The sequence below is a fragment of the Anabrus simplex genome, chromosome 1 (genome assembly GCF_040414725.1).
Source record: "Anabrus simplex isolate iqAnaSimp1 chromosome 1, ASM4041472v1, whole genome shotgun sequence".
In the NCBI taxonomy this organism is placed as follows: Eukaryota; Metazoa; Arthropoda; class Insecta; order Orthoptera; family Tettigoniidae; genus Anabrus; species Anabrus simplex.
In genome coordinates this window covers 1,413,074,834-1,413,087,783 of record NC_090265.1, presented here as the reverse complement: position 1 = coordinate 1,413,087,783, position 12,950 = coordinate 1,413,074,834, and positions in this window count along the sequence as shown.

Below are 12,950 nucleotides of genomic sequence, written 5' to 3'. Positions count from 1 at the left end.
CTTAAATGATCACAAAGAAATTGGAAAATTTTTTAACATCTCCCTTGGTAAGTTATTCCAATCCCTAACTCCCCTTCTAATAAACGAATATTTGGCCCAATTTGTCCTCTTGAATTACATCTTTAACTTCATATTGTGATCCTTCCTACTTTTAAAGACACCACTCAAAATTATTCGTCTACTGAAGTCTTCCCACGCCATCTCTCCACTGACAGCTCGGAACATACCGTACCACTTAATCGAGCAGCTCGTCTCCTTTCTCCCAAGTCTTCCCAGCGCAAAATTTGCAACATTTTTGTAACGATACTCTTTTGTTAGAAATCACCCAGAACAAATAGAGCTGCTTTTCTTTGATTTGTCAGTTCTTGAATCAAGTATTTCTGGTGAGGATCGCAGACACTGGAACCATACTCTAGTTGGAGTCTTACCAGAGACTTGTATGCCCTCTCCTTTGCTCCCTTAAAAACCCTCATAATCATGTGCAGAGGTCTGTACCCTTTATTTACAATCATATTTATATGATTAACCCAATGAAGGTCTTTTCTAGGTACTTACAATGATCCCCATAAAGAAATTTTACTCTATGAACGGAGTAATTACAACTGAGAGGACTTTTCCTATTCGTGAAACTCACAACCTGACTTCTAACCCCGTTTATCAACATACCATTGCCCACCGTCCATCTCACAGCACTATCGAAGTCACCCTGTAGCCGCTCACAACCTTGTAAATTATTTATTACTCTGTACAGAATAACATCAACTGCAAACAGCCTTATCTATGATTCCATTTCTTTACACATATCATTGATATATATAAGAAAACATAAAGGTCCAATAATACTGCCTTGAGGAATTCCCCTCTCAATTATTGCAGGGTCAGATAAAGCTTCGCCTACTCTAATTCTCTGAATTCTATTTTCTAGAAATATAGCCACCAATTCAGTCACTTTTTTCTAGTCCAATAGCACTCATTTTTGCCAGTAGTCTTCCATGACCTACCCTATCAAACGCCCTTGGTAGGTCAATCGCAATACAGTCCATTTGGCCTCCTGAATCCAGGATATCTGCTATATCTTGCTGAAATTTTACAATCTGAGATTCAGTGGAATAACCTTTCCTAAACCCAAACTGCCTTCTGTCAAACCAGTTACTAATTTTGCAAACATGTCTAATATAATCAGAAAGAATGCTTTCGCAAAGCTTACATGAAATGCATGTCAAACTGACTGGACTGTAATTTTCAGCTTTATGTCTATCACCGTTTCATTTATACACAGGGGCTAATATAGCAACTCTCCATTCATTTGGTATAGCTCCTTCACTTCAACAACAATAAAATAAGTATTTCAGATATGGTACTATATCCCAACCCATTGTCTTTAGTATATCCCCAGAAATCTGATCAATTCCAGCCGCTTTTCTAGTTTTCAACTTTTGTATCTTATTGTGAATGTCATTGTTATCATACGTAAATTTTATTACTTCTTTGGCCTTAGTCTCTTCCTCTATCTCGACATTATCCTCGTAACCAACAATCTTTACATACTTCTGAATGAATACTTCTGCCTTTTGAAGATGCTCGCATACACACTCCCCTTGTTCATTAATGATTGCTGGAATGTCCTTCTTTGGACCTGTTTCTGCCTAAAAGTACCTATACATACCCTTCAATTTTTCACTAAAATCTGAGTGACCGCCAATTATGCCTGCCATCATATTATCCTTAGCTGAATTCATTGTTAGATTCAATTTCCTAGTAAGTTCCTTCAATTTCTGCTTACTTCCATAACCGTTTCTAACTCTGTTTCTTTCCAACCTGCACCTTCTTCTTGGACTCTTTACTTCTCTGTTACAATATAGTGGATCTTTACCATTCCTTACCACCTTTAAAGGTACAAAACTATTTTCACATTCCTCAACAATTGCTTTAAACCCATCCCAAGTTCTGTTTACATTTCTATTTACCATTTTCCAGCGATCATAGTTACGGTACTTTTTAAAAATTCCCTCATGCCTGTTTTATCAGCCATATGGTACTACCTAATAGTCCTAATTTTAATACCTTCCTTTCTTTCACATTTATTTTAACTACGACAAAAAAAGCTTCGTGATCACTAATACCATCTATTACTTCAGTTTCTCTATAAAGCTCATCTGGTTTTACCGGCATCACTTCCAAAATATTCTTCCCTCTAGTTGGTTCCATCACTTTCTGAATCAGCTGCCCCTCCCATATTAACTTATTTGCCATTTGTTGGTCGTGCTTCCTTTCGTTCGCATATCCTTCCCAATTGACATTTGGTAAATTGAGATCACCTGCTACTATCACATTCCTTCCCATATCATTTCCAACATAGCTGATTATCTTATTAAATCATTCTGAATCAGCGTCAGCGCTGCCCTTTCGCGGTCTCTACACTCCAAAGACATCAAGTTACCTTACACCAAGAATTTCATGTTTTTCATCCTTAACCTTTTCGTAGCTTACAAATTCTTCTTTCACCAGAATGAATACTCCCCCTCCTACCATTCCTATCCTATCTTTACGATACACACTCCAGTTCCGTGAGAATATTTCTGCATCCATTATATCATTTCTCAGCCAGATTTAACTCCTATTACAATATCTGGTAAGTATATGTCTATTAAATTACTTAATTCGATTCCTTTGTTTACAATGCTTTTACAGTTGAGCATTAGCATTTTTATGTCATTCCTACTTGATTTCCAGTTCCCTGTTCCCTTAACACCGCTCCGTAGGCCACCCCGCTTCCCTGAAATTCCTTCCTCCAACCCTTCTAAACAAGTTTCCTAACTTACGAGGTATATGTACCACTGCGGTTTAAGTGAAGGCCATCTGAGCGCAGATCCCTCGGATGGCCTCAATGTTATCAAGTATATAGACTCCTGCTAACGGCGTTACGGGGCTTAATTATACTAGAAACAAGTAAGATTTGTTAGGTGCTACCGAAGGAACCTTATTTATTGGGATAAATATTGCCTGAGAGAATTTTCAAGATATTCATGTGGCAGATTAATTGGAAATTTTCACTGCTTTTGTTAATTTTTGAGCAGAACTAATTTATCAGCGAGGTCGCTGCGGGACATGGGGTATACAATTGTAGGCTTAAATTCGGGGATCATGATTCGAGCTACACTCTAACCAGCCTCGAAGATGCTCTTCCGTAGTTTTCCAAGTTTAAACTAAGAAAATGTATGTATTGAACCTATAACCTTTTATGTAGTCTGAGCTAGAGGAAAATTTGCTTATATTTTCATTGAGGAATACAGCAGAGCAAGAACTACTTGTATTATTTAATGCAGACTGAGAAAGGGAGCACCATTTTGATTACGCTCCATGACTGTAAGACTACAGAGGCCAGGTAGCATGTTCCCATGGGAAGCGAGATGTCGTCATTGCCACGTATCGACTTAAGGTGACCAACGCTAAATTTTGGCACGGAACTATTTTCATATTGGTTAATCACTTATGAAAAGTAGACGTAGAAATTTTCTGTGATTGTAGGTAATACTGATTGCAGCTCGGTACCGGTAGTGAAATTCCTTATCTTAAATTTCAGATTAATGAGGACTTTCGTAGATGCTTGCCAAAGTGAAGATGCTTCTATGAGATTGCCACGACAGAACAGAAAATAGCGCCTTAATACTGTTCATTATCATGCCCAAACCATTTGTTTCACCGGGCGAAAAGCCTGGAGGAGGAAGCATAACGCATAAAACCAGGGAGGCCATGTCGAATTTTGAGAAGCTGTCCTAAATATTTCGGAGTGAAACCGCGTAGCTCAGAGCACGGCGAAAAAGTGGTGATTTTTAGTCTAAGTCCGATTTGGGGGTCTAAGGTTTTGAACCTGCAGACAAAGGCAAGGCGACACTAATAATGACGCCCGCCTATTACATACTTAAAATAGAGCAATTATTCACAGACCCTACTCCACAGATTAGTAACAAATTCCAGTATTCCTGTCGAAATACAGAAGAAAGTGACTTCCCCGGACTCGATACTTCCCAAACTGTGCAGCATCTTCAACTACATATAGTACACACTGAAACTTACGTTAAGGACTCCCAACATTTCATCCAGCTCCTCAAGGATCAATCCGCCGAAAGCACGGACGTATTAGTAAGTTTCGACGTGAAATCACTTTTCAATCAAGTGCCGCTTACAGACGTATTTCCGCTACTAGACCAGAACCTACCAGAAGACCTATCAACACTAGCTAAGGCATGCTTTAACGCTACATGTTTTAACGGGGAATTCTACGAAGAGATATAGGGCCGATGACCTAGATGTTAGGCACCGTTAAACAACAAACATCATCTCGAGCAGACAGAAGGGGCCTTGACAGGATCACCGCTTCCGCCCATAATTGTAGGCCTATACATGTACCCTCCTCTGCGAACCATGTGATCTTGCCGCGGTGGGGAGGCTTGCGTGTCCCAATTTTGCAGATAGCCGAGCCGCAGGTGCAACCATATCGGATGGGTATCTGTTGAGAGACCAGACTAACGAATGGTTAATCGAAAGGGGGGTAGCAGCCTTTCGGTAGTTGCAAGGGCGGCAGTCTAGAGATTGACTGATACGGCCTTGTAATAATACTCAACATGGCTTAGCTGTGTTGATACTGCTACACGGCTGAAAGCAACGGGAAACTACACCCGTAACCACCTCCCGAGGACATGCAGCTCTCTCTGTATGAATGATGTACTGATGATGGCTTCCTCCCGGGTAAAATATTCCGGAGGTAAACTAGTCCCCCATTCGGATCTCCGGGTGGGGACTACACGAGAGGGGGCGATCATCAGGAAGATGGATACTGACATTCTGCGAGTCGGAGCGTGGAATGTTAGAAGTTTGAATCGTTGTGGTAGGTTAGAGAATCTGAAAAGGGAGATGAATAGGCTAAAGTTAGATGTAGTTGGTATAAGTGAAGTACGTTGGCAGGAAGAACAGGATTTTTGGTCAGGCGAGTACCGAATTATCAACACGAAATCAAACAGGGGTAATGCAGGAGTTGGTTTAATAATGAATAAGAAAATAGGGCAGCGGATAAGCTACTACGACCAGCATAGTGAAAGAATTATTGTCGCCAAGATAGACACCAAACCAATGCCCACCACAATAGTGCAGGTCTATATGCCTACTAGTTCGGCGGATGATGAAGAAATTGAAAGAATATATGAGGAGATAGAAGATTTAATACAATATGTCAAAGGTGACGAGAATCTAATTGTGATGGGAGACTGGAACGCAGTGGTAGGCCAAGGAAGAGAAGGTAGCACAGTAGGAGAATTTGGATTGGGACAAAGGAACGAAAGAGGAAGTCGACTGGTTGAATTCTGCACTGATCATAATTTAGTCCTCGCCAATACTTGGTACAAACACCACAAATGACGGCTGTATACGTGGACGAGACCTGGAGACACTGGAAGGTATCAAATAGACTTCATTATGATTAGGTAGAGATTCAGAAACCAGGTGTTGGATTGCAAAACTTTCCCAGGAGCAGACGTGGACTCTGACCACAACATGTTGGTCATGAAATGCCATCTGAAGTTGAAGAAATTTAAGAAAGGAAAGAATGCAAAAAGATGGGATCTAGACAAGTTGAAAGAAAAGAGTGTGATGGATTGTTTCAAGGAACATGTTGCACAAGGACTAAATGAAAAGGCCGAAGGAAACACAGTAGAGGAAGAGTGGAGAGTCATGAAAAATGAAGTCAGTAGGGCTGCTGAAGAAATGTTAGGAAGGAAGAAAAGATCAACTAAGAATCAGTGGATAATCAGGAGATACTAGACCTGATTGATGAACGACGAAAATACAAGAATGCTAGAAGTGAAGAGGGCAGAAAAGAATACAGGCGATTAAAGAATGAAGTGGATAGAAAGTGCAAGGTAGCTAAGGAAGAATGGCTGAAGGAGAAGTGCAAGGATGTCGAAGGCTGTATGGTCCTGGGAAAGGTAGATGCTGCATACAGGAAAATCAAGGAAACCTTTGGAGAAAGGAAATCTAGGTGCATGAATATTAAGAGCTCAGATGGAAAGCCACTTCTAGGGAAAGAAGACAAAGCAGAAAGATGGCAGGAGCATATCCAACAGATGTATCAAGGTAACGATGTAGATAATTTGGTTCTGGAACATGAAGAGGCTGTTGATGCTGATGAAATGGGAGACCCAATTTTGAGGTCAGAGTTTGACAGAGCTGTGAGTGACCTAAATAGGAACAAGGCACCTGGAATTGATGATATTCCCTCTGAATTACTGACTGCCTTAGGAGAAACCAGCATGGTAAGGTTATTTCATTTAGTGTGCAAGATGTATGAGACAGGAGAAGTCCCATCCGATTTTCGGCAGAATGTTGTTATACCTATTCCCAAGAAAGCCGGTGCTGACAGGTGTGAAAACGACCGCACTATTAGTTTAGTATCCCATGCCTGCAAAATTTTAACACGTATTATTTACAGAAGAATGGAAAAACAAGTTGAAGCTGAGTTGGGGGAAGATCAATTTGGCTTCAGAAGAAATGTAGGAACACGTGAAGCAATCCTGACTTTACGTCTGATATTAGAGGATCGAATCAAGAAGGACAAGCCCACGTACATGGCATTCGTAGATCTAGATAAGGCATTCGATAATGTTGATTGGACCAGGCTATTTATGATTCTGAAGATGACAGGGATCAGATACCGAAAACGAAGAATTATCTACAACCTGTATAAAAATCAGTCTGCAGTGATAAGAATCGAGAGCTTTGAAAAAGAAGCAGCAATCCAGAAAGGAGTGAGGCAAGGCTGCAGTTTGTCCCCTCTCCTTTTCAATGTTTACATAGAACAGGCAGTAAAGGAAATCAAAGAGAAATTTGGAAAGGGAATCACAGTCCAAGGAGAGGAAATCAAAACCTTGAGATTTGCCGATGATATTGTTATTTTATCTGAGACTGCAGAAGATCTCGAGAAGTTGCTGAATGGTATGGATGAAGTCTTAGGTAAGGAATACAAGATGAAAATAAATAAGTCCAAAACAAAAGTAATGGAGTGCAGTCGAACGAAGGCAGGTGATGTAGGAAATATTACATTAGGAAACGAAGTCTTAAAGGAAGTAGAGGAATATTGTTACTTGGGTAGTAAAATAACCATCGATGGCAGAAGTAAGAGGACATAAAATGCAGACTAGCACAAGCAAGGAAGAGCTTTCTTAAGAAAAGAAATTTGCTCACTTCAAACATTGATATCAGAATTAGAAAGATATTTTTGAAGACTTTTGTGTGGAGCGTGGCATTGTATGGAAGTGAAACATGGACGATAACTAGCTCAGAAAGAAAGAGAATAGAAGCTTTTGAAATGTGGTGTTACAGAAGAATGCTGAAGGTGAGATGGATAGATCGAATCACGAATGAAGAGATACTGAATCGAATTGGTGAGAGGAGATCGATTTGGCTACATTTGACGAGAAGAAGAGATAGAATGATAGGACACATCTTAAGACACCCAGGACTTGTTCAGTTGGTTTTTGAAGGAAGTGTAGGTGGCAAGAACGGTAGGGGTAGACCAAGGTATGAATATGACAAACAGATTAGAGCAGATGTAGGATGCAATAGTTACGTAGAAATGAAAAGGTTAGCACAGGATAGGGTGGCATGGAGAGCTGCATCAAACCAGTCTATGGACTGATGACTCAACAACAACATACATGTACAGTGCATGGAACATTTCGTACTGAACGCCTTAGCTACATCAACACTAAAAACAAAATGCTTTCTCTCCTACGTGAAATAGAATTTTGTTATCTGGGTTCACGGGAGCAAAATCTGCAGTTGTTTTTCAACCACCTCAACTCTGTTCATGTGAATATCCAGTTTACCATGGAAGTCAAGGTAGAGGGAAATCTACCGTTCCTGGATGTCCTGGTAAAATGAAACGTCCATGGGACTTTGAGCCACGCAATATGCAGGAAACTCACACACGCAGATAGGTAGGTACCTACACACCGCACCACCACCCTATCACGAAAATAAGTTGTTCTAAAATCACTGATTAATAGGTCCATAGCTATATCGAACGCAGAGCACCTTGAATACAAGAAAGAACACCTCATGGGAATCCTCAGGAGAAATGTTTACTCGTTCAATAACATCCGGCGAGTTTTTAGGAAATTAGAAGGTAGCAAAGGTAAGTCTGCCGTAGAAGAGAACAAAGGGGAGCAGGAACGGACCCGTCGGAGTACAGCGATTCTTCCGTACATCAGAAACACTGCAGACAGAAATGGCAGCAGGCAAAAAATAAGACACAAAGACCATCTATAAACCACATCGGAAGCTAACCCGTTATCTGCCACCAGTCAAGGACACAATATAATTACAATCCCCTGCAGACACTTTATAGGTTGCCATAAGCACTGAAGTACAAAATAAAATGTATTTATATTTTAGGTGCTTAGCATGCTCAACTCTCTTACGGACAATTTTGAAGCAGAACAATACCGAATGCTATGCCGCTACTATATCGCTCTTGTAGCAAAACGTCATTTTTTGTGTATAATATTTAACATGGTTGCTGGAAGAGATTCTAGCGTATTTTAAGTGTACACACGCACACACACACACACACATACACACACACACACACGCACACAAAATATATTTTGCTACAGAAGCGGCATAGCACATAGCATTCAGTATTAATCTGCTTCATAATTGCACAAAGGAGAGTTGAGCATGTTAAACACCTAAAGATGAAATGCCTTTTATTTTGTACTTTATTGCTTATGGCAAACTTTAAAGTAATCATATTCCTAGTCTACGTTGATTACAAAGGCATGTTGTTTCACGCCTTGTTGAAGTAATTTAATTATGCGCGCTCATGTATGAACTAATATATGAAGGGCTCGGTGGAATATAGTCATAAGCCACAATAACTTAGTTCTGAGTAAATGACAAATTAAAGTTCAGCGCAAATCTGTAAATCATCCACCAAATTTGTAATAACTTTCCTTGTATAAATGAACACTTGTATATGTTATAAAACATATGGGAGACAGTGAAACAACACTTTGCCCTCGAATATGATTTAAGAGCATTTTTGATGAATGAGGTAACTAACATGGGCTTATGACTTTATTTCCCGGAAATAAATTTAAGTACTTGAGGGCGAATAAATATTTATTTATCAAGAATAGCACAATATTAGAGAATTAATAAGACTACACTTAATTATAAAGACACAATATTTGAGAATGAACACGCTTAATTTAATAAAACACAATATTTAGGAATGAATACACATACATTAAAGAAAAACAATTTGTATCTCAAGGGAATTCTTCCACATCATTATCTTCAACATTATAGCCTGTAAGGGACATGAAGATAAGTTGATTGGCTACAGGAATGAATGACATGAGAGACATGACATCAGTAAATTTCTTCTGGTTGACAGGGAGTTGATTTCTGTTTTTTACTCTTAGCTGAAATGGATCATGTTCCACAAATTGTCTTTTCTTCTTGGTGCGAATGTTTGCATACTGAACTGCCCCTGATGTAGTATAACAGTGCTTAACACCTAGCTGAAAAGCAAAGCAAAGTCACCTCTGTACAGGCCACGAAGGACCTTGGAGGAGTGGAAGGTAAAGAATTCCACCATTGTTATCCTTCGCACGTGATGGGGTAGAGTGGTTAGCTCTACGCCCGGCCGCCTTTGCCCCCAGGAATTAACCTGGTACTAATTTCTGGTGTAGGCTGAGTGAACATCAGGGCCATATGCACCTCCGGAAGTGGAAATCTCATTTCTTAAATTTTACGACTTCCTGACGGGGATTCGATCCCACGTCCTTCCGGGCAAACCGAGCACGCCTTCACTGCCTCGGCCAGGCAGCCCCTACCTAGCTGAAAAGGGTCTTTGAAATTCAATTGAAATTGTGTAGCTTCACTGAAGTGAACTGAATCTCTAGTTGTGAATTTAGTGGGTATTGATAGCAATGACTTGAGATCATCAAAGTTTTGAAGTCATCTCTTTTCATTTTTGTCACAATGAAGTTTTTTGGACTTGCTGACTTCACAACATCCACCCATTCATCTGGGGCATATACTATTGGTGATTCCTCAGGCATTCTACTAACTTCAAGCTATAAAATTAGGAGTAACAAATTCAGACAATTTCAGATGAACATAGTTATAAGCCACATCAACAGAAATTTAACTGCTAATTGCTTTCACATGATATTCTTTTTAAATATTATTGTTAATATTGGTAGTTCTACTAAATTATTATTCTATGGTTATCAAATCTAACGGTATTGTTCATGCATTTCCATAAGATACGAGTTATTTTTAAAGTAAGTAAAATGAGTAAAATACAGTCACAAGCCACAAACTAGAGGTTATCCATGATAAAATATGTCTATACTTTACCAAGTTGTCATTAGAGCTGGAACTGTTGCTTGATGGGTGCCAAGAATCATCACCATCTGTATCAAATGGATCTGACTCTTCACTTTCAGCTTCATTATTCTCAAAAGTCCTCTGAACAGGAGATAAATCATCATTCACTCTTGATTTCGACGCCATTTTGGTGTGGCTTATGACTGTGTTAGTTCTGAAATTGTCACTATATGGCAAAGAAAAGAACTTCCACCTAACATATGCTGCCATCTTTTATAAATACAAGAAACTTCTTAGTGTGATATTAAAGAGGGAAATTTAAGGAATACGATGGCATGAACATCTCAAAAACAACAAAATGGTGGCTTATGACTATATTCCACCGAGCCCTTCATATACATATATTGTACGGAGTAGCATAGTTAGGAATGTGCACTGTACACCCCTCCAGGCTTGCGCTAATTGATACCGGTAACGTCCTGCGCTAGCGCCCTTAACAGCGTGCATGCAAAGTTGTCAGTCGGATCGTGACTTTGACATCCCTGTTCTAGACTTTTCACGAGCCTCCGCGGCGCTTACGTTACCAAGAGAAAGAAGGCTAGTTTAGGACAAGCACAATAACTACTCTCGTAGTTGGGGCAAGAGACAAGACACGAACAGTAGTTCACCAAGCTTACTGGCTGTTGTTTATGTTGGTAGCGTAGGCGACGAAAATGGGGGACCTCTACGTAGGCCTAAGGCCCGTACTGAGACGCTCAATCGCTCACCTATCCTTACCAGTCCCAGTAGGAGGACCAGCAGAGGATCACAGCTGAAGAGGTCTAGAAGTTCGACGAAGCTGAACAACAACGGTCTCTCCCAAGGCGGAGTTTCAGTGGAAAACCCATGACTCATTGTCAGACGGATTTGCCCCTCGTCACTGCAATAGTGAGCTCGGGGACGTGGCAAAGTGAAAACAGCCAAGACAAACGCTAATTTTATCTGTAACGCAGGAAAACGAAAACAGACAAAATGCTCAGGTTCAGTAAAACTGTGACACAGCGAACTGTATGCAGTTAACTGTAGCTGTTATACCACGTTCCGTAGCTCCCTTCCTTCTTCTTCCTGTACACTCGGGGCGGATAAACGCCTGCCTTGTGCCTCTCCCTCTCGATTATCTACCTTGGAGACTGATTACCTTGTATCGAGTAGGGGTATTACAGTCACCTTCGTAAAGAATACTGCAATGTATCAGAAACGTCGGCAAACCGTACGCAATGTACAGAAAAAAACAACGGGCTTCAACCCGGAAGAAGAACTAAATAAAGTCATGATTAAACAATTAAATAACCAAAAATGTCCATGTTAACTCATAAATGATTAAGAGTACACTGGAGTTGAATCATAGATGAGAAATGTTATAAAGGGTGCAGAAATTTTCCCACAGAACTACAATGTTTAAAGTAGAGATGGGAATGGTAGAAGGAGGAGTATTCATTCTGGCGAAAGAAGAATTTGTAAGCTACGAAAAAGTTAGAGATGACAAATATGAAATTCTAGGTTCAACACTCATTTCTAAAGATAACAGGGAACTTGATGTTTTTGGAGTATAGAGTCATTGAAAGGGCGGCGCAGACACTGATTATGAATTTTTTGATAAGATAATCAGCTGTGTGAGAAAAGATATGGATAGGAACGTGATTGTAGCGGGTAATCTCAGTTTACCAAATGTCAGTTGGGAAGGAAATGCGAACGGCAGGAAGCATGACCAAAAAATGGCAAATAAGTTAATATGGGAAAGATGGGTGGTTCAGAATATGATGGAATCAACTAGAGGGAAGAATATCCTGGTTGTGGTGCTGGTAAAACCAGATGAGCTCTATAGTGAAAACGAAGTAATAGATGGTGTTAGTGATCAAGAAGCTGTTATTGTCCTAGTTAAAAATAAATGTTGGTGAAAGGAAGGCCGTAAATTTAGGACTATTAGGTAGTACCATATGGCTGATGAAAAGGCATGATGGAGGTTTAAAAAGTAACTATGATCGGTGGAAAACGATAAAAAATGCAAACAGACTGTGGGATGGTTTTAAATCAATTGTTGAGGAATGTGAAAGCAGGTATTACGTTTAAGGTGGTAAGGAATGGTAAAGACCCACGATATTATAACAGAGAAGTAAAGACACAGAGAAGGAGGTGCAGACTGGAAAGAAGTGGAGTTAGAAATGGCCTTGAAAGTAAGAAGAAATTGAAGGAACTTACTAGGAAATTGAATCTAGCAAAGAAGTCAGTTAAGGAAAAAATGATGGCAGGCATAATTAGCAGTCATATAAAATTTTAGTAAAAAATGGAAGGGTCTGTATAGGTACTTTGAAGCAGAAACAGGTTCCAAGAAGGACATTCCAGGAATCATTAATGAACAAGGGGAATGTGTATGCGAATAACTTCAGAAGGCAGAAGTATTCAATCAACAGTATGTAAAAATTGTTGGTTACAAAGATAATGTCAGGATAGAAGAGGTAAAAAAATGAAACGGCGTATGGCTTTTAGTGCCGGGAGTGTCCGAAGACATGTTCGGC